The sequence below is a fragment of the Vipera berus genome (assembly GCF_964194415.1).
Source record: "Vipera berus genome assembly, chromosome: 10".
Taxonomy (NCBI): domain Eukaryota; kingdom Metazoa; phylum Chordata; class Lepidosauria; order Squamata; family Viperidae; genus Vipera; species Vipera berus.
In genome coordinates, this window is record NC_138213.1 from 20,119,503 (window position 1) to 20,142,713 (window position 23,211).

At 42.8% G+C, this 23,211-nt stretch overlaps 1 protein-coding gene across 1 annotated transcript in view; it reads left to right on the forward strand.

Moving 5' to 3' along the window:
* The window catches only part of CHST8 (carbohydrate sulfotransferase 8), a 321,308-nt gene that overhangs the window by 47,229 nt on the left and 250,868 nt on the right, over positions 1-23,211 (forward strand). The window lies entirely within an intron of this gene.

The following is a 23,211-nucleotide window of genomic DNA, read 5'->3' on the forward strand; positions in this document are numbered from 1 at the left end:
CTCTTCTCCACCTGAACTGCAAGCATTAATTGGCTTAATTAGGAGATTAATTATCTGTAACTTAAGTGGGAGCTGTGCAGAGCATGAGCATCTGCAGGAGAACTTCCCAGTAAATTGGGTTTCTTCATAGGTCAATTTAGCAAAGATCAAACGAAAGAGTTAAGACAAGCTTTAATCTATGCATTTAGAGACCTATTTTTATTTTGAATTTCTGGTGTATTAGAATAGAAAGAAAAAAATGTTCAAAATGTACTTTACTTCATTTTTCAAACATAGCCTGGTGTTCGTTTGGCTAGAACAGTGTTTCTCAACCTTGACGACATGAAGATGTGTGGAGTTTAACTCCCAGCTTTCTCCATACATCTTTCAAGCTGCCAAGATTGAGAAACATTGTGCTCATTTTTTCCTCAGATGATCTTAGAATATTTTTCAACCATCTTTCTACTCTTTTATGAAATACAGAAAGAGGTGTTTGGGGGCCCGTTTGTAACTTATTAATTTATTACAAATGGGTTTGAAAAACATTTGCACATATGTTCCTGCACTAGGTACTGCTCTCTTTGTTTCACATTTATAGTGGTGACAGTTTCCAGAACGTTTTCTTGGCAAGTGAAATAGCCATTCTGGGAATTTCTGCAAATTCCCCTTCTCTTCCCTTCTCCTTCCCCTTCCCCTTGCTGGAAAACTGGAGGGCTTGTGCAATCAGCCTAATCAATTAAAGTGGGGAGGTGGTGGGATCTATTTCAAGCATTTATTTGTATTTATTTCAATAACATTTATTGCATTATTGATAATTATAAATTATTAATTTATTTCACATCAGGTACCTGTACAATTAGCACAGGGGCCACCCAGGGCTGTGTGCTCTCTCCACTTCTCTCTCTATACCAGGGGTAGGCAACCACGGCTCTTTTATGACTCATGGACTTCAACTCCCAGAATTCCTGAGTCAGCAAAGTTGAAGTCTATGAGTCATAAAAGAGCCGAGGTTGCCTACCCCTGCTCTATATCAATGACTGCATCTCAAAAGATCCCTCTGCCAAAGTACTGAAGTTTGCAGATGATACAATAGTGATTGGTCTCGTTCGAGACAACCATGAATCTCCCTACAGACAGGAGGTTGAACAACCAGCTGTGTGGTGCGGCCAGAACAATCTTGAACTGAACACACTCAAAACTGTAGAAATTATAGTAGATTTTAGGAGAAACCCTCCTATCCTACCACCTCTTACAATACTAGACAACACAATATCAACAGTAGAGACCTTCAGGTTTCTGGGTTCTATAATATCTCAAGACTTAAAATGGATACCTAACATCAAAAATGTCATCAAAAAAGCACAACAAAAAATGTTCTTCCTGCGCCAACTCAGAAAACTCAGACTGCCCAAGGAGCTGCTGATATGGTTCTACAAAGGAATTGTTGAGTCTGTCATTTGCACCTCTATAACTGTCTGGTTTGGAACTGCAACCAAGCAAGACAGACACAGAGTTCCAACAGATAGTTAGGACCAGGGCTTTTTTTGTCATAGAATGCTCAGAATGGAGTTCCGGCACCTTTTTTGGATGGAACCTTGTAGGGTAGGCAAGGCGGGTTGTATGACGTGTGTGTTCTGGCACCTTTTTCTTTTACAAAAAAAGCACTGGTTAGGACTGCAGAAAAAAACAATTGCTGCCAGCCTGCCTTCCATTGAGGACCTATAGCAAGAAAGAGGGCTGTGAAAATATCTACAGACCCCTCACATCCTAGACATAAACAGTTTCAACTTCTTCCCTCAAGACAACGCTGTAGGGCATTGCATGCCAAAACAACAAGACACAAGGACAGTTTTTCCCCCATGCCGTCACTCAACAACTAATTCCTACAACACTGTGAAAGTAAAGCTGTATTACTATTATTCTCCTCATCGTTCCTATTACTTATACCTATACTATAGTCCAACATACCCCCCAAAAAACCCACTGCAAAAGACATATTGGAAACAAAAATTAAAATAAGCAAGAAAATGGTAAGAGAACACCTATCCAAACTTGACGAATATAAATCACGGGACTCAACCCATTACATCCCAGAGTTCTGAAAGAGCTGGCAGATGTTATCTCAGAACCGTTGCACTGCATCTTTCAAAAATCCTGGAACACCAGGGAAGTACCTGAGAATTGGAAAAGGGCTGATGTGGTCCCCATCTTCAAAAAAAAGGGGGGGAAACGGACCCAAGAAACTACAGACCAATCAGTTTAACATCAATACCTGGGAAGATCCTAGAAAAGATAATCAAAAAACAGATCTGTGAACAACTAGAAGCAAACAGAGTTATAACTAGTAGCCAGTACAGGTTTGTTAAAAACAGATCATGCCAAACCAATCTTATTTCATTCTTTGATAAAGTGACTAAACTAGTAGACCAGCAAAATCCTGTGGATGTAGTATACTTAGATTTCAGTAAGGCATTTGAGAAAGTAGACCACAACCTACTCTTTTGTAAGCTAGAAAAAGGTGGAATAGACAACATCACCACCAGATTGATCTGTAGCTGGCTGGCAAACCATATGAGTAGTAAATGAGTAGTCCTCAATGGTACTACATCCACATGGAGAGAAGTAAGCACTGGGGTACCACAAGGTTCCGTCTTAGGCCCAGGACTCTTCAATATCTTCATAAATGACTTAGATGAGGGAATTGAAGGGGAACTCATCAAATTTGCAGATGACACCAAACTGGCAGGAGTAGCCAAAACCCCAGAAGACAAACTCAGGATACAAAAAGATTTTGACCAACTTGAACAATGAGACCTATCCAACAAAATGAGTTTCAATGTGGAGAAAAGCAAAGACTTACACTTAGGCAGGAAAAATCAAAAGTACAAGTACAGATTGGGCAAGACCTGACTCAAAAGCAGCAACTGTGAGAGGGACCTTGGAGTCCTAGTGGACGATCACTTAACCATGAGCCAGCCGTGTGCAGCAGCCGCCAAAAAAGCTAATACAATCCTGGTTTGTATAAACAGAGGCATAGAATCAAGATCACGGGAAGTATTAGTACCACTTTATAAAGCCCTAGTAAGACCACACCTGGAATACTGCAGCCAATTTTGGTCACCATACTACAAAAAAGATATTGAGAGTTTGGAAAAAATTCAGAGAAGAAAAGGGGGTCACTTTGTTTACCAAAGCACCAGAGGGAAGGGCGAGAAACAATGGTTGGAAACTGACCAAAGAGAGAAGCAACCTAGAATTAAGGAGAAACTGCCTGACAGTGAGGACAATTAACCAGTGGAACAGCCTGCCTCCAGAAATCGCGCTCGCTCCATCACTGGAGATTTTTAAAAAGAGGCTAGACAGTCACTTGTCTGAGATGGTCTAGGTTCTCCTGCTTGAGCGGGGGACTGGACTAGAACAAGGGTTTTCAACCTTTTCACAGATTGTACCAGTTTTAGGATATGGCAATATTCGAGTACCACCGGTCACCATCGAGCAGCCCTGGAGCCACTGAGGGCCCCCCCGCCGTCTCTGCCCTGCCCCCAGGGGGTGCATGGAGAAGGCAGCGAGCGCTGGCATCCTTGGGGAAAGGGAAGCATGTCCACCTTTTCCCTTTCTCAGTGATCAGCAGGGACAGTCAGCAGCGATGCTGGGCACTTGCCGCCTCTTCTTCGCGCACCCAGGGAGCAGGAGGGGGCAGCCCTTCGCTGGACCTCCTTTTATATCCTCTCCTCTCTCCCCCCTCCTCCACCTTTTCTCTTCAGCATACCTCCAGCTTCCTGCAGCTCCAGCCGTCTCTCGCTCAGGTTTGTGCGGTGCTGCCGCTGATTCAGCTCATTCCCCTCCCCCTCCGCTACCACTTCTCTAGGATGGTCGCCTACCACCTGCCAGGTGCCAAAGTACCACTGGCGGTACACATATCACCGGTTGAAAAGCCCTGGACTAGAAGACCTCCAGGGTCTCTTCCCGCTCTGTTCTATTCTATCTTTATCTTTTTATGACTATAACTTTGTTGCTTGTATCTTACAGTTTATATTGTTTTATTTAGTATCCTAGTATTATTTATGTTGTTTGCTTAGCTAGTGTCCTATGACTATCACTAAGTGCTGCATTTTATGATTTATGATGAATGTATTTTTATGTTGATTGTGATCATGATTTATTACTATTGCTTGTATGTACACTGAGAGCTTCTGCGCCAGAGACAAATTCCTCGTGTGTCCAACCACACTTGGCCAATAAAGAATTCTAATTCTTAATTCTGATTTACATGGCTGCCCAACTCAGCCCATGTGACTCGCATGAAACAAAAAATGGAAAAAGTGACACTGCCCTTGCCCAGAGAATCTAGCTAACTAGGTCAAGTGGCTGATTTTGCTTCCTGGCTGCCCCGTGGCCTGGGAAGCTCACCCTCTCCCTAGGGTGCCCAGGCTTTGGGCCTGTGTCAGAAAACTCAGATGGGCAGCTGGAAGCCCCGCCCCCTTTACTGGCCTCCTTGCACGTTGGAGAGCTGCTCTGCTCCACTCTGGTCCTGACTCTGAGGAAGTGAGATCACTTGGCAGGGGCCCAGCCCGGGCTTGTAGGTCCAGCAGCAAAGTCCTTCAACAGCGTTAACAGTTGAAGAAAGGGCAGAATTATTTTTAGAAGATTTCTAAACTTGTAAGCTGTTGGCTGCGGTTCCTGCCACTTTCATGGTCTGGAAGCAGTTCTGGTGCAGTTCTGCAGAAGATCTACTTGTACCTGTTGCCTGGTGGCCTTAATGGAGGAGTGTGCTGGGTGTCACGTACAACAAAATAGCTCCAGCCGGATAAACGCTGCACATCTGGCTCTGTCTGTGCATGCTGTCCTCCGTGCAACACTTCTCTCTTTGCACTGCCCGTCCCTGCTCCTAATCTGCCAGTCTCACCCAGGGCTGGAAGTTGTAGATTTGATGTGTGTCCCACATTTGCATGCAGTGTTGTGACTTTGCATCCCACAGCTAAGCCCACTATATGCAGAGTCACAAACTCCTTGAGCAGCCGAGGAGAAGGTAAATGTTTGGCTCCCTTTCTTCTCTTTGTCCTCCACCATTAATTAAAGCTTCTTTTTCCTCCTGGGTGACAATTAAACATCTGCAGGCTGCAGAGATTTTTTAGCACTGGGCAGGGAGAGAGAGAACTCTTTGCGCCTTGGCATAATTGCTTGGTTTTTAATGAGGGAGGGAGGCTGTGCGCACACAACGCCCCTGCGCCTGCCGAGTGCCTGACTCTCACAGCCGCAACTTGCCAGATTATTTGCATATCACTTCATCAAGTTAAAAGGTGTGAAAATGCCACACTCTTTTTCTATCCCTGTGCTAGGTTTTAATGAAGGATAAAGTTTCTCGCTAATGACAGTCAGGAAATTAGTTTCAGATCCCCGAGGACTTGTGAAAGAGGCACCAAGGATATCAAAAGGACAAAGAAAGGAAAGAAAGAACAAAACGGGAAGCATCAGAGATTGGCTTTTGTCGTTGGAGATCCCAATTAGCTTGGTCTTTAATATGCAGTCAGACGTTTTTTAATCAGGTAGCTCAACTGACTTCTCCGAGCTGATTGCTGATGTGGCCCTGACCAATAATTTATCCTAACAAGGGCTTGTAGTCATCTAGAATCAGTCTCCAACTTTGCTAATTAAAAGACGACTGTATCAAGCATTTTTCTCTCCTTCCTGGTGGTGAGATACGTGACACTTGGACAGTGCTGGAGACAGAGCCGGTCCCACGGCAGCTTCTCTTGCTTTCAGAAGACAAGGCACCCTCCAGAGTTCATTTCAATGTGCTTGGCTAAAAGCAGAAATCCGTTCCGTCACATTGTTCCCAGTCTGGGAGCCAGTTGGGCTTTAAATCTCCAGCACCAGGAAAGGCTGGTTTAATTCTTAATAGCGGGTCCACCTGAATCCCAACTGCTCCTCGAAGGAAGCTCTGATGTTAACTGAGGTAGGAAACTACACAGCAGCGACTTCTGGAAGCACATAGGTCCCCCAATCCTTCAAAGGGATCCCTTCGGATGACCGGTCTTACTCGGTTGCAGGCCAGGGCTTTGCTCAGCCCTGAGGGGCCCTGGGTGGCAAAGAGTATCAGTACACTGGGGCTGTGCTGTGAGCAGCTAACCCAAGAGCTAAGCTTAGAATAAGGAATTAGGACTTGGTGGTTGTCTGTGTAATTGTCAGACCTGCCCCAGTCAGATCCCTTAGGAAAGAAAGACCCTCGGGTCCATTTGAGTGAAGTGGTAGGTTCTTGTACTAAAGGTTGCTGGCTGTAGTAAAGTCAGGCTAGAACTACGTTCCCCACGCAAAAAGTTACAAACTTTTCCCCTCATCCCAGCCCTCCCCCCATGACCACGTCCGACTTCAGCCAGTGAACTGCATGGGTGTTTTGAGAATCACTGAGATGTTTGGGGCCATCAGGGGCTGCGACCTTGAAGACTGGCACAGGCTGGTTCCGGCTTCTCTGGTCTTATTCAAGGTGTCATTCCTCCCCTCCCTGTTATATTTGTTGTCCCCCTCACCACTCTCCCCTTAGCTTTTGATGGCAGGATGCCAGCAAGGCGCCAAGCTGAAGATGGCAGAACTGACATCTATTTTTCCTAAATTGGCTGCCTTTTTGGTGTTATATTTGGATTTTATTTCTGTTGGATTTTATTTCTGGTGGCGCAGTGGTTAGAATGCAATACTGCGGGCTACTTCGGTTGACTGCTGGCTGCCAGCAGTTCGGCAGTTCAATCCCAACCGGCTCAAGGTTGACTCAGCCTTCCATCCTTCCCAGGTCGGTAAAAGGAGGACCCAGATTGTTGGGGGCAAATATGCTGACTCTGTAAACTGCTTAAAAGAGGGTGGTAAAATACTGTGAAGCGGAATATATTGTAAGTCTAAGTGCTAGTGCTAAGTGCTATTTGGCCTCATCCTAAGCTTAGCAGCTTCTGTTGAAAAATGCTTGCGGGCCTGGATCTATTAGCCTTTGCTGCCCAAGGTCGTTCTGACTGAAACCACGATCTCCCCACCTGCTGTTTATATTGGGAGGGAATCTGGCATTTGAGCACCCAATTAGGTTTCTTTCCAGGGCAAGTAGCTGTGGCAGAGGTGCTGCTGATGACAGGATCTCAGAAAAGGAAGATCCTAGCAAACATTTCCCACTTTCATTTTCTTTCTCTAACTCCTGGTTGGATATTCTTTGCTGGATCTCTTTAATCTACAGAGCAGAGAAGATCATTTATCTGTTTTATATATCCCTAAGCAAGGCATTGTTCAAACTTTTTCCAACTGGTTCCCCCAGAGGTGTTCATTTCAATGCCCAGAATTCCTCAGTCAACAGTAATATTGTTGAGAATTTGGGGAGTTGAAGTTCACAGAAAAGGAGGCTCCCCAGGACTTCCGGTGGCTCCGTGGCGCCGGAGACAGCCTTCCCGGGCTGCCCGCCGCCCAGCTGTGTGATTTTTCGCCCGAAACAGCGCCGATCAGCTGTTCGGGCGAATTTGAAGCCCCCTCCTCGGGAGAAGAGGAGGGGGTGAGCCCCCAGGTAGGGGTTGAGTTCTCCGGGGCCGCCTGAGCTTGGAGCTTGGGCGGCTGAAGGATCGAACTCCCCCGCAGCCTGGGCTGCTCCCAGCTGGCTAGCGTCTCTGCTCCGGACTTCATGGAGCAGAGCCAGGCGTCTGCGACCATCCCTGCTTGAAGGAGAGACTATGAAAGGAAAAGAGCAGGCAGAGCAGTACAAGAGGGAAAGATGAAGAGATGAAAAGGATTATTTTATTTTACTCTCGAGCTTGATGGACTTTGCTTAAAACTTAAAGTGAAAGTGCGACACAATTGTAAGTAAAAGATGGCGTCTAAACCTCCCCCTAGAACTTTTCGGAGTGCTGGAAATTCTCCGGTGCAACAACAATCATTACTGCAGGCGTTGCATTCTCCAGATGTAGTGACATCGAAGGATCTTGAAAAACATACCCAGTTAATTTTGGAGTCAATGGGTGTTAAATTTGCACAGATGGAGGAGAAATTGGAGAAATTGGAGCATAGAATGGAAGAAAGGATGGAACAGAAACTTAGAGAGATGAAGGTAGACATTTTGTCCTCAGTGCATAAAATAGCTAAATGTGTGGAGGTGCTGGATGACAAAGTGGCAGAACTGACTCAAAAGAATGCTATATTAGAAGCAAAAGTATTGGAAATTGAAGATTTCAAAGACAAAATGGATAGCGAACTGAGTTTGGCCCAATTTTATCAGATGCAGTTTGCTGTTAGAATTAGAGGCCTAAAAGAGAATATTAAGGAAGATTTAAAGCAGCTGGTTTCTGAGGCTTTTGAGGTGGTATTGAACCATCCAGCATCTGAAATAAAACAAGGCATGGACAAAGTGTTTCGTGTGAACTCGTGGATTGCTAAACAGAGAAAGTTGCCTAGAGATGTGGTGGTTTATTTTGTAAAAAGGGAAATTAGAGATGAAGTTATACAAGCTGCCTATGATACTAAAGTTGTGATTGCTGGTCAAGAAGTTTTGGTTTTAAAAGAAATTCCTCCAAAGATTTTAAAGAGAAGGAAGGACTTTATATTTCTTGTGCAAGAGCTCAAGCAAAGGGATATAAGGTTCAGATGGGAGATCCCAGCTGGGTTGAGCTTCATGTATGAAGGCAAAAGGTACTGTTTGGGTACTGTGAAGCAAGCGCATGATTTTTACAACAATGTCTTAAAAGCAACCCCATCAACACTTTTGGAAGCTGCAGAGGGATCTGGAGAAGGAGAACATCAAGAGGATGAAGATGGACAGATAGACGAGAATGGTACAGGAGGAGATCAAGCTGCAACTCTTTTGGATGATCCTAGAGAACAGAGGGTGACGCGTGCTGCCTTAAAACGCTCAAAAAAGAAAAGAAGATAGGTCTAGTAGAAATCTATGGAACTTCCACAACATACTGATAGTCAAGTGGTAGTTGTGTTTTTAAGAGTTTTGGGATGATATGTAGGGTAACAGAATCTTTAATTTGGAATTAATGGACAATTTACTACAGAGGAAGAGGAAGAAAGTTTTGTGGGTTAATGTGGGTTAATTTGTGTAAGAATTATCTATTATAGCCTATTTTGGCTAGAGAGGTTAATAGGGATAGGTGTTTGTGATGTGTAAATGAGAATATGTTTAGGAAATAGTGAATTGTGGAAGAACATAGATGGGAATGACGCTAGTTTTCTTTTATTTTAGTTCTTTATACATATTTAGTATTATTAAGGATTGGTTTACTCTATATAAGCTAGAGAGTGATGGATTTTAGAGTTTATAATTGTTAGTATATGATTGTTTATGATTGCTTTTTAGATATATACCTTGTATTTTGCTCTGGGAAGTCGGGGGGGGGGAGGGGGGGAGGAGGGGAAGTAGGGGGGGGAGGCAGGGGAGGGAGGAGGGAGAGGGGGAGGGGGGAGATAGGGGGGAGGTAGGGAGGGGAGAAGGGAGGGGGAAGGGGGGGTTTTTTAAAGGAAAACTGTATTTTAAAACTTTTCAATAAAAAAAAAAAAAAAAAAAAAGGAGGCTCCCCAGATCAGAATGGCACAACTTGTGGTGGGCAACTCGCTACAGCCAACTTGCCATGGCCAACTCTCCATGGGAAAATTTAACTATTCAATTTAATTATTTAAAATAAATAAAACATTGTTTTAATTTTTCACATTTCATTTTGTCCCTCCTTTTGCATCCTTTCTTTAATGATTCTATTCCACCATTTCTTTGATATTAGTGTAACTCTTGTCCTACAACAAGTTGGATGCAGCGTTGGCTATGGCATGATGGCCACAGTGAGTTGGCTGTGGCACCTCCCCCACCCCCAGTTGGCTGAAGGACAAATTTTTCCCCATTCTGGATATTTCTGGACACATCCCACAATTCTCAGCTAGCACAGCCCTCTGGAAGTTGCCAAGCTGGATAAAATTTGATCTGTGCACCCTTTCCTGTAGGTACTTTTCTAAGATAAAGCTTGGCATGTCTAAAATGAAGGCTTTCCTGGAACCAGCCATGCTGAGCATGATTATGCCCAAGATAGTTTCAGAGCAGGGGCGGTGAAGACTTCCCAGGGAGCCAGTTCCAACTTCTCTTGTTCTTTGAAAGATACAAGGACCAGTGGGCAATACGGTGGTTAACCCTTGCCCCTTCATGGACTCCAGAGGTTTGCTTGCTCCCAGGAGAAGCCTATGGAACTGCGGGAACAGCCGTGGGAGCAGAAGGGTGTTATAATGAAAGAAGCTTGAAAGTAGCATCTCTAGGGACTCTTCCATTCAGAAGAGAGGGTGCTTGTATCCTACTCTTTGCCACTCTGGTACCCGTCCCAGAGCAATTGCTTAGTTCAAAGGCTGTCCCAGGAAGCTGGTTACAGCAATGAGTGGGAAAGCTGAGATGTGCTTCCGGAAAACCTAAATAATAATCAGAATAGAACTGGAAGGGATCTTGACGGTCTTCTAACCCAGCTCTCTGCTCAAGCAGGAGACCCTATACAATTTGAGACAAGTGTTTGTCCAGTCTCATCTTAAAAACCTCCAGGGATGGAGTGCCCTCGATTTCTGGGAGTAAGCTGTTCCACTGGTTAATTGTTCTCACCGTTAAGGAAGTCTCCTTAATTCCAGGTGGCTTCTCTCCTTGATTAGTTTCCATCCATTGTTTCTTGTCTTGCTTTCTGGTATTCTGGAAAAATAAATTAACAGCCCCTCAAATATTGGAATACTGCTATCATGTCACCCCAAGTCCTTCTTTTCTCTAGACCTTGTTCTTTTATCCCTCTTATCAGAACTTTTCAAGCAGTTTTATATTCTGTAAGCTGATTATCATCAGCATAATGGTCAGGTGCTGCTCCCTCCCCAGTTTCCTGCTGGAAAGAAGTCAAGTGTGCAAATTGTCCCTTCATCATAATTACAGTGGTGAGGCCAAGTAATTCATAAAAGAAGGAGGGATATATCGAGACCCAATATAGTTTCAGTCTTAATCAATATTAATAATTGTTTGCTTTTTAAAAGTGTGGTGTGCAGTTAGAAGAGATGTACTGAGATGAAGTCCTTAACCTGCCAAATTTTGTTATTACCCTTAAAGGCATCATAATTCTATGTCCAAACGTTTCTTTAAAAGGAGACGTCATTAGCTGTAGAAATGTTCAAGTGTATCTTTTATTTATTTCCAAAATGCCAGGCCCTGCTTTAATTATACATGAGCTAAAAAGGTCACTGACTTTTCCATTAAAGTCTGAGCTGCAGAACTGAGGAGCTTCATGCAAATCATATTTATACAGCACTAGGCTGCTGACAAGGTCTGTCACACCTTCAGCTACTAAGAAAGGAAAGGTTACTGACACATTAGCAAAGGTGAATTCTAGAATATTAAGGAGAGGGAGATCTTCTGTATCCCTGACAACAGACACGCTATTAAATTTTTCAAAGGGGCTTTTGCAAGTTGCAGTGATGGGAAATATCTTCACTGAAAAAGTCTTTCCAGGAAAATGCCCAAGAGTAGGGCTCAGAGGCAACATATTGTTTGTGTTACATCAACTGATTGTGCTTCACACTTGTAATGCCAGGAGTGTGGAAGGAGAATGCTAAAGGCAATTAAGGCTTCCCTGGCGAAAAAGGAGAAAGTTGGCACTGGCACTGGGCTGGACAGAGAAGGCATGGGGTGGGGGTGTAAAAAGAGTCAAAATGTGATGGAAGCCCCGCCCCTTTCCCAAGAGCATTTTAGATGTGGCATAGTTTAAAAAGAGACAGGCATTGGGACTGTAGGATGTAAAGGGCGGGCCCTGCCAACTGGGCTTATGGGATTTGAAGTCCAGGACACATGAAGTCAACTAGGTAGTAAATGGTGGCCAGGCTTTGAGAATAGAATAGAATAGAATAGAATAGAATAGAATAGAATAGAATAGAATAGAATAGAATAGAATAGAATAGAATAGAATAGAATAGAATAGAATAGAATAGAATAGAATAGAATAGAATAGAATAGAATAGAATGAGACCTTGGAGGTCTTCTAGTCCAGCCCCCTGCTCAAGCAGGAGAACCTATACTATCTCAGACAAGTGGCTGTCCAGTCTCTTCTTAAAAGCCTCCAGTGATGAAGCGCCCACAATTTCTGAAGGCAACCTGTTCCACTGGTTAATTGTCCACATTGTTGGGGAGTTTCTCCTTAATTCCAGGTTGATTCTCTCCTTGATCAGTTTCCAACCATTGTTTCTCCTCCTTCCCTCTGGTGCTCTGGTGAACAACCTGACACCCCCCCACCTTGTGGCAGCCCCTCAAATACTGGAACACTGCTATCATGTAACCCGTTTCTTCTTTTCTTTAAACTAGCCAAACCCAAGTCCCGTAGCCGTTCTTTGTACGTTTTAGTGTCCAGGCCTTTGATCATCTTAGTTGCTCTTCTTTGTACTTATTCCAAACTCTCAACATCTTCTTTGTGATATGGTGACCAAAATTGGCTGCAGTATTCCAGGTGTGGTCTTACTAGGGTTTTATAAAGCGGTACTAATACTTTGCGTGATCTTGATACTATGCCTCTGTTTATGCAACCCAGGATTGTATTAGCTTTTTTGGCTGCTGCTGCACACGGCTGGCTCGTGGTTAAGTGATCGTCCACTAGGACTCCAAGGTCCCTCTCATGGTTACTGTTTTTGAGCCAAGTCTCGCCCAATCTGTACTTGTACCTTTGGTTTTTCCTGCCTAAATGTAAAACTTTGCTTTTTTCTACACTGAAACTCATTTTGTTGGATATATATATATATATATTTATTAAATTTTTATACCGCCCTTCTCCCGAAGGACTCAGGGCGGTGTACAGGGCAATAAATATCAAAATACAAAATACAAAAGTTTAAAAAGATTAAATAATTATGCCCGATATAATACAATAGTTAAACGCTATAGGGCCCATTGTTCAAGTTGGTTAAGATCTGTTTGGATCCTGAGTTTGTCTTCTGGGGTGTTAGTGTCACCTGCAAATTTGATGAGTTCCCCTTCAATTCCCTTTGCTTTAGGAGGGAATGGAAGAAGAGCAGAGTGAGCCTCCATGTCCCTGCTTCTTACCAGATGTGCCATTGCCAAAGAAAGCAAGGCATGGCCATCCTTGTTCTGGTTTTCTTTTCTAAAAATATCAGGGTTTGTGTGAGGGGCATGTTAAGGAATTTGTTGTGCAGAGATCTCCTTGTGCTACCAAAGAGTTGCACAGACAAGGAAGGGTACTGAGAGCAGCAAGAGTCACACAGAAACCACAAGAGTACACTGAGTTGTAAAAGCAAAAAGTAGTTTACTTTTGAGGTGGTGTAAGAACAAAAATGCCCAGTCAAAAATAAACAGTCCAGGTCATAAACAATAGCAACAGTCCAAGGAGTAATCCAAACTACAAAGTCTTCTTACCGGTCCAGAGGTCAATACACAGTTCAGGTTTACAACAGTAGTAAACCAACAGCAGAGCAAAAACAGTAATAGTAGAGATCAGTGAATTCAGAGAGAGAGAGAAGCTACGTTCCTAGCTTCCTCTTATGGCCATGAGAACACTTACACACCCATTGGCCAATTAACTTCTTAAAGACATAGCATTATGGTTAATATATTTTCAACCCAACATTGTAGGCTAACACCATATGCCTAACAGGGCATTCTGGGAAATTAAGGCTAGACAGCTGTGTTCGCATTATAGCAAACCGCTTACAGCATCGATTTTTCATTTGTTATTCATTATTGCTATTATAGATTATTATATAGGCTTAAACTGAAGAAAGTAGGGAAAAGCACTAGGCCAGTCAGGTATGAATTAAATCATATCCCTGTTGAATATACAGTAGAGGTGACAAATAGATTTAAGGAATTAGATCTGATAGACAGAGTGCCTGAAGAACTATGGACAGAGGTTCGCGACATTGTACAACAGGTAGCAACCAAAACTATCCCAAAGAAAAAGAAATGCAAGAAAGCAAAATGGCTGTCTGAGGAAGCTTTGCAAATAGCTGAGGAAAGGAGGGAAGCGAAAGGCAAGGGAGAAAAACATAGATATGCCCAATTGAATGCAGAATTCCAAAGAATAGCTAGAAGAGATAAGAATGCCTTCTTAAATGAACAATGCAAAGAAATAGAAGAAAACAATAGAATAGGGAGGACCAGAGATCTTTTCAAGAAAATTGGAGAGATGAAAGGAACGTTTCATGCAAAAATGGGCATTATAAAGGACCAAAATGGCAGGGACCTAACAGAGGCAGAAGAGATTAAGAAGAGGTGGCAAAATTACACAGAAGAACTATACAAGAATGAGCTTAACGTCCCAGATAATCACAATGATGTGGTCACTGACCTCGAGCCAGACATCCTAGAATGTGAGGTGAAGTGGGCCTTAGAAAAGCTGAGCAACAACAAAGCTAGTGGAGGTGACAGTATTCCAGCTGAGCTATTCAAAATCTTAAAAGACAGTGCAGTAAAAGTGCTACACTCAATTTGCCAGCAAATTTGGAAAACTCAACAGTGGCCACAGGATTGGAAAAGATCAGTTTACATTCCAATTCCAAAGAAAGGCAGTGCCAAAGAATGTTCAAACTATCGCACCATTGCACTCATTTCTCATGCTAGTAAAGTCATGCTTAAAATCCTACAAGCTAGACTTCAGCAGTATGTGGATCGAGAACTACCAGAAGTACAGGCAGGATTTCGAAGAGGCAGAGGAACTAGAGATCAAATTGCCAACATACGCTGGATCATGGAGAAAGCTAGGGAGTTCCAGAAAAACATCTACTTCTGCTTCATTGACTATGCTAAAGCCTTTGATTGTGTGGATCATAACAAACTGTGGCAAGTTCTTAAAGAGATGGGAGTACCAGACCATCTTATTTGTCTCTTGAGAAACCTATATGCGGGTCAAGAAGCAACAGTGAGAACCGGACACGGAACCACTGATTGGTTCAAAATTGGGAAAGGAGTCCGGCAAGGCTGTATACTGTCGCCCTGCCTATTTAACTTATATGCAGAGCACATCATGAGAAAGGCAGGGCTAGATGAATCAAAAGTTGGAATTAAGATTGCCGGAAGAAATATCAACAACCTAAGATACGCAGATGATACCACTCTAATGGCAGAAAGTGAAGAAGAACTAAAGAGCCTCTTGTTGCGGGTGAAGAAGGAGAGTGCAAAACTTGGGTTGAAACTTAACATTAAGAAAACCAAGATCATGGCAACTGGCCCTCTCAATTCCTGGCAAATAGATGGGGAAGAAATGGAGGTAGTGACAGATTTTGTTTTCCTGGGCTCCAAGATCACTGCAGATGGGGACTGTAGCCAAGAAATTAAAAGACGCTTGCTCCTGGGGAGGAAAGCCATGGCAAATCTAGACAGCACACTAAAAAGCAGAGACATCACCCTGTCAACAAAAGTGCGTATAGTCAAGGCTATGGTCTTCCCAGTTGCAATGTATGGCAGTGAAAGTTGGACCATAAGAAAGGCTGAGCGCCAAAGAATTGAGGCCTTTGAACTATGGTGCTGGAGAAGACTCCTGCGAGTCCCTTGGACTGCAAGGCGATCAAACCGGTCAGTCCTAGAGGAGATCAATCCTGACTGCTCTTTAGAAGGCCAGATCCTGAAGCTAAAACTCAAATACTTTGGCCACCTAATGAGAAGGAAGGACTCACTGGAGAAGAGCCTAATGCTGGGAAAGATCGAGGGCAATAGAAGAAGGGGACGACAGAGAATGAGGTGGCTGGATGGAGTCACTGAAGCAGTAGGCGTGAGCTTAAATGGACTCCAGAAGATGGTAGAAGACAGGAAGGCCTGGAGGAATGTTGTCCATAGGGTCGCGATGGGTCGGACACGACTTCGCAGCTAACAACAAGATTATTATATATTGCATACTTTTGTTATTTTGCTATATAATGTTTATACATTCATTTATTTTTTTATCTTTATATCATTGTATTCTAATCCTCTTCCTATTATTTCCAGGGAAACTAAAAGGATGAGCCAGTGTAATTATGAAAGTTTAATTTTGGGACTTTTTATCTAATATTTATTCTACATTTGACAGATTTAAATGTATTGTGCAAATAATGCTATTTTCTTTATTCAGAGAACTCCTATGTAAAGTTTTCTCTGTAGTATGAAAAGTCCAATGAATATTAGCAAATCTAGGAGAGAAGTGATATTTCTGGCTAAAAACATTAGGTGAGTTGATCTACAGCCCTGTGGGAAGAATCCAGAGAAAGAAATATTTTGGGGAATATTAATGTAAGGTCACTGGCCCTTGGCAAAACTTGAGAAATCATAAAAAATCCAATCATGAAAAGCAGAGGCATCTTAAAGATACAGCACTTTATTTTCGATTGAAATAAGTCCTGGGTGGGAACACAATCTGAACACTGGCAGCATTGCGTTCAGAAATGCCACACCTTAGAAAGTTAGTAGCATGGCTTTATAAACTTTGTTAGCCAATGAAAATCAGACAACAGAGCCATTACATCATAAGGAAGACATCAATCATTCCTGTACTCTCCCTTATTCCCTCCTTCAGTACATCCCATCCATCTACATGTTTCCCACACTTGCATGAAGTTTGTCCCTGATGCAAATGCTGATTACAGAAGCGAGATAGCAATAGTTAGGCTAAACAATTTCTTTTGTTCCAGTTACAGGGCCCTTCATTAAAAACGCAGAATATATTTCCCCAAAGGAATAATGGAGAAGATCTTTAAAAAGGCAGAAACTACTCCCTCCCCCCAGCCAGAAAACTCAGCAGAAACCAGCGTTTAGAAATGCAGATGTAATAATCCATTCAGGAAGGCTGGAGCCAGGAAGCTAGAAGCTGATGAGATTAGGAAGACAAAGACACTTAAAATCTACATACCCCATCCAAACTCTAAAAGACATGACCTTTGGGGACATAATAGGATTAACCCATCAGAGTACTAAAAGGACACACTGAGACTCAGGTCAAAGTACATGACACAGGAAATACAAAGCCTCAAACAGGAACAGGAAACTACCTCAAAAGCCCCAGAAGGTATAAAAACCCACCACTCCCTGCTCCATGTGGTCAGCTTTCCCAGAGCCATGCTTCTGTCTGGCTCTGCTCTTCAATAAACTACAACCTTCTTTCTAGAGCAGTCTCAATTTTGTTTATTCCTGGCTTGGACCGGACCCTGATGAAGATTTTTCATTCAACAGCCCATAGAGGCAAAATGCAAGAGGTCAACTTCAGAGGTAAAAATCTTTAAAATACCAGTGGCACAACACAAAGCTTGGAATTAGCAAACATTCTTTTGAACATGATTGACCCTCTTTTGCTAATTTTCTTAGGATTTAAAACAAATAAGAAAACAAACTACTTGGAGAACGTATTTAAAAGGACATATTTCAAAAAAGCTGAAGCACATCTGATTGTCCATAGTGAAAATAATTCTTAAAAGACTTTCAGTCCATCAGTCTGTGATTCACAGCAAGATGGAGATAAATCCAGATTTCTCATAAATGAATGTATCTGTTTTTCCTCAATTCCTGATTTTTTCATCCATTGTGGCTCCTTTCCAGATAAGATACAAACATTATTTTTTCATCAAACTGAATGAAAATGTTGGGGAGGGGGGAAGACATCTTGCCACATGCCCAAGAAATCATGCTCAGTTACCCACAGCACAAATTACCCACTCAGTGTAGTGTTAAGTTCGTTTGGATTCCCGTACATCAAACTGCTGGCAAGGCTTCTTACTAACTGGTGGATGGCTTATGTGTGAAAGGCAGAGTTTGTTTCCAGAACTTCCTTTAATTAGAGGCTTTAGATTAATAGCTGACATCAAGATTAGCAGGGAAGAACTCCACTTGGAATAATGCATCAAAAGTCAAGAATCACCTTGACAAACCTGATGGAAGGCTCAGTCATTAAAGGGAAAATGTTTGCCTTTTTCGAGGCATTTTGACTTTTAAGATTAAGGAGAGGACTAGCAGGGGAGGAAACGGCTTTGATGGAATAGATGAAAGTTGCAAAAATTACATCACACTCAAAATTGTCTTCTTTGCCACCTTCTTTGTATTTCCTATAAGAAACACCATGCATGAAATTTGGAGGTATTTGTGCTTGCATAAACTCCTGATAATAGCTCTCTGTGTGGTGCAAACTGCTACAGAGTTCATATTGTGCTAAATCATGGTTTTATATATCTGCTTTATACAATAAACCGCAGTTGAACTACCAAAGGACAAATTTCAGGCAAGCGGGATAACAGCATCGACAACAATAATTACAGCACGGTGTTCCAGACCCAAGAAGTTGAACATGACTCTGTACAAACCAACCCAGACGTTCCCAGACTTATCAGTCCATGGTGTCCCTAATGCCACAGTACTTTTTTTCACAGCACTTCTTGGCTCACTGTTGCTCTCAAAAGTTTAAATAACCCAGGGTATTCCCAAGAGTTGTTGACTGTGAACACTGTTTGGGAACTGTGGAACCAGCCTGTGGCTTAGTCAAATCCTAATGTGGGAACACAGTCACAATCTCCTAACATGACTGTGCTATAGTATCCTCTCAGTCTGATTCTCTCACCATTGATACTCTGCCCCTTGGGGCCAGCCCCTTCCTCTTAGCCCAAGGCCCGGTTTCTCTCTCCTAGCCTAGCTCACAGGGTTGTTGTGGGGGCGAAACAGAAAGAGAGAGAACTAGATACTCCCTGGGATCTGGGGTACAAAAGAGAGAATATTAAGGCACTGTAATGGTGTGGTCTCCGCCCAGACTTCTTTGGGATGGAGGTAGATGGGTTAAGTTATATGTACTATAAATACAAATAAATGCTATCATAAATAAAAGAAAATAAATGAAAATAATGTCAACGCTGCTAACATCGGATGCTTTTGCATTGACAACAGATGGAGATGTAGCCATTTTCTTCTTTTCGCTTTTAGAATTAGATGATGCTGGGGAAGGGGTGAATGTGAATGAGAGTCCAGCTAGACATAACAACATTAAACTTAGCGTGAGAATCAAGGTTACTGGGCTCAGAGCTGATAAAGAATTGGTGGGCTAGAGAGCTGGAGGGGAAGCCCACGCTTCAAGCTAACTGGGGAATGTGATTTATGACTGTAATTTGGAGGAGGGAATTGTGCTTTGATACTAGGTGCTCAGGGGAGGGGAATTCAGTTTTTGGCTTTGATTATGTTAGTGCTGATTTTATGCTACTCGAATAAAAGATTCTTTAAGGTAAACAATGCCTCGAAGTTCTTTGAAGAGTTCCATTTGTCAGAACCATGACAAATAAACTTTTCATCGGGAGAGTTTATTTAGCAAAACAAGGCAAACAGTGAAGATTTCTGTGGGACTTTATGTTACTTTCACTGTTGTTATCCCAAACTCTGCATGTTACCAAAGATTGAACATCAAAATTTTGTTTTCTTCAAAATATTTACAACATTTGAGTGAGGCTAGAATATTGTCCCATAAATGTGAAAATAAACCAAGGTTACTATAAACATGATGCTGGTCGAATTTTTAGCCTAGCTTGTCCAACAACATGGACTTCAACACCCCACAGCTTTGGTACTTGCTGCGCTGTCTGTGGAAGGCTGGGAGTTGCCGTTTCCATCCCTGAATTGGGAGACAGCTTGTCTTCTGAACTGCTTTGCCTTCTTCTCCATCACTGGAGGCTTTTAAGAAGAGACTGGACAGCTGTTTGTCTGAAATGGTATAGCTATGCTGGCTCAGGAATTCTGGGAGTTGGAAGTCCACGAGTCATAAAAGAGCCAAGGTTGCCTATCCCTGGTATAGGGACTCCTGCTTGAGCAGGAGGTTGGACTAGAAGACCTCCAAGGTCTCTTCCACCTCTATTCTGATTGATTGATTGATTATTGATTGATTGATTGATTGGAAGGCTCCCCCCAACCCTTGGTCTGGCCTGCATGCATTTTTTATGGACACCTCATCCATCAACAGACACATTGACCTACAACCAGCTTACGAACCCCTCAGAATCCAAATCAACCACGCAGCCAACCATAGACAGCACCAAACCTCAACCAACCCACACAAGCCCCGCCCCCCACCAGCTGTTCCCCTCCCAATGACCCTGACCCAATGTAACCTCCCCATCACAAGACCCGTCACAATACCCTCAGTTGACACTCCCACACCTGAAACAGAAGAACACGGATACTGAAGGAGTGGTAATGAAACGTTCAAAAACCAACCCACAAGCTCAGGGAACGAACTTCCACCCTCATCCTACACCCGAGTTAAAGATATTTGCCACTGTTGCAAGCTCTACCTCTCCGAGTCTATTGGCAAAGATTTCTATTCCCTTCTCATTTCCAAAAGGGGATTCAGTTACCTGCATTGTTTCTGTTCTGATAGTGAAGAAATTAAGACCAAATGGTTCCCCCATTTGCTATTTGCAGCCTTCCAAGGGAGCTCCTGGAAGATTTTCATCTGAGTAAGAGCATTAAAAAACTGCTTATGATAGTTTTTGGATCAAAAGTAGTATAAACTACACATCGAGGACCTTCAAGACTCGCTCGTTAACTTACTAATGGATGTAGCATGTTATTATGAAGATTAGCAGCTCGTGAGCCCTGCAGTAATTTGTACCCTGAAAACTACAAGGCAGAATCTTTTTGACTGCAAAGGCTTTGAGCTTGTTTACTCAGCTCTGCTTATTATGGTCTTTTGCACAAGAGGGAAACGAGATCTTTGCACTAGACTAGAGCAGTCGGTCATTATACCAGTAGAGGCATGCACAAGTGTGTTTGTGTATACGTTTGTAAGGCACAGGGTCTACTGTATTTATTCTGCTTTCTTTGGGACTAGAAAGCAGGATTACAAGCAGTTGTGTACCATCATTGGTCCTTGCTCTCCGGTATCCCTTCCTCTCTGCTTCCCCAGGCCTCGACTGGCTTTTAGAACCCCTCTACAAAAAATGCTGCCAAACTCCTATTTTTAATGTGACAAAAAGAAATGAAAATTCTATATTTTGGAGTAATGCTATTTATTTATTTTTTTCCATCCAGTCTGATTCTTGGAGACAGCCTGTAAAAGTTCCTGCAAGGTTTTTTCAGAAATGGTTTACCATTGTCTCCTTCCTAGGGCTGAGAGAGAGTGACTGGCCCAAAATCACCCAGCGGGCTTCCATACCTAAGGCAGGACTAAACTTCCCAGTCTCCTGGTTTTTAACCCGATGCCTTATCAACCTGGCTCTCAATCCTACTTAAAGTGTCTATTAAATTAAAGTTTGGTCGATTCTACTTCTTACTGTTGCTTGTGCACTTTCCCCCCCCAGAAAATCTCCTGCAATACCACTCCAAAATTTGAACCATCCTTGCTTACAAGGATTGCCATCTCTCCAGTTACCCATCCTGCTGATTGGTGACATTCCCACAACACACTTAATCCAGTGACTTTTACCATTTTCCAAGTTCACGGAATACCTTGGCCCATAGACTAATCAAACAGTTTGTGTTCAACAATATGCTAAGATGCACAATCCAAAACAGCTCAGAACAACCCTCCCACACACACACATTCTACCCATGTTTGCACGTGTGAATATGCAGAAAGTATGCGTATTCCTGACCTGGTTATGCATGTTGTAGGTACCCAGTCATTGTGCTGCCGGCCTTGGGAAATGGGTGATAGCTTCTAGCCTGGCTTTGGCATTGCTGGCCTTGAGAGTGGTCAGTTTGCATTAGGCTTAACAGACAGATGAGCTTTAAATACATCCTCAACTTGTACAGGTAGTCCTCGTCTTTATAACAGTTGACTTAGTGATCATTTGAAGTTACCACTGCACTGAAAAAAGTGACACAACCCTTTTTCACAGGGTCACGTGATGGAAATTTGGATGCTTGGCAACTGATTCATATCTATGACGGTCGCAGAGTCCCGGGGTCTGGTGATCCCCTTTTGCGACCTTCTGACCAGCAAAGTCAATGGGGAAGCCGGATTCACTTAACAACCAGCTTACTAACTTGTCAACTGTAGCAAGAAAGGTTGTAAAGTGGGGCAGAAATCATTTAACCATTGACTCGCTTAACAACAGAAATTATGAGCTCAGTTGTGATCGTAGGTTGAGTACTATCTATACTGTAAAAGAATAGAATAGAGCTGGAAGGGACCTTGGAGGTCTTCTAGTCCAGCCCCCTGCTCAAGCAGGAGAACCTACACCGTCTCAGACAAGTGACTGTCCAGTCTCTTCTTAAAAATCTCCAGTGATGGAGCACCCACGATTTCTGAGGTCAGGCTGTTCCACTGGTTGATTGTCCTCACTTGTTAGGAAGTTTCTCCTTAATTCCAGTTTGCTTCTCTCTTTGATCAGATTCCAACCCTTGTTTCTTGTCTTTCTCTCTGGTGCTTTGGAGAATAAATTGACCCCCTCCTGTTTGTGGCAGCCCCTCAAATACTGGAATCTGATATCATGTCTCCCCTGTTTCTTCTTCTCTTTAGACTAGCCAAACCTAAGTCCTGCAGCCATTCTTTGTATTTTTTAGTCTCCAGGCCTTGGATCATCTTAGTTGCTCTTTGAATTTTTTCCAGACTCTCAACATCTTTTTTGTGATATGATGACCAAAATTACCTGCAGTATTCCAGGTGTGGTCTTACTAGGGCTTTGTAAAGCGGTACTAGTACTTTGCATGATCTTGTGTTTATACAACCCGGGATTGTGTTAGCTTTTTTGTCCTGGTTATGCTTTTTTCCCTATTGTGGGAAAAATCCATTTTTTCAGATGAATGGGACTATTTAATAGACAAATTGAGACAGAAGGAATGTGTCCTTGTAGCATACAGCAGCCTGTGGTAAGTTTTATCAGAACATTCCCATAGCAACTCCTGAATGTCAAGATGCAAATGTTTCTTTTAACTAAGACCGTTGTTCTCTGAAGATAACAGAAGGGCAGGAAGGAACCTGAAATCTATTATGTTATTACTTACGAATGTGTATGCACACATAATTTTTCCCTCCTTTCTGAAATGTGTAAATATGAGTGCATCTCTTTGTCTGCAGGGGGTGTGTCCCCCACTCTTCTTGATTATTTGTGTTGGATCCGGAATTTTGATTTCACACCATTGTGTGTGTGTGTGTGTGTGTGTGTGTGTGTGTGTATGTATGTATGTATATCTGAGCCCTGGCTGTGTGGCCTTTGAAGACCTGATGCCCCTCACTCACGTGGGGTCAAATAATGGCTCAGGCATGTAAGAACCAGTCCTTTGCATCTCTCTCTCTCTCTCTCTCTCTCTCTCTCTCTCTCTCT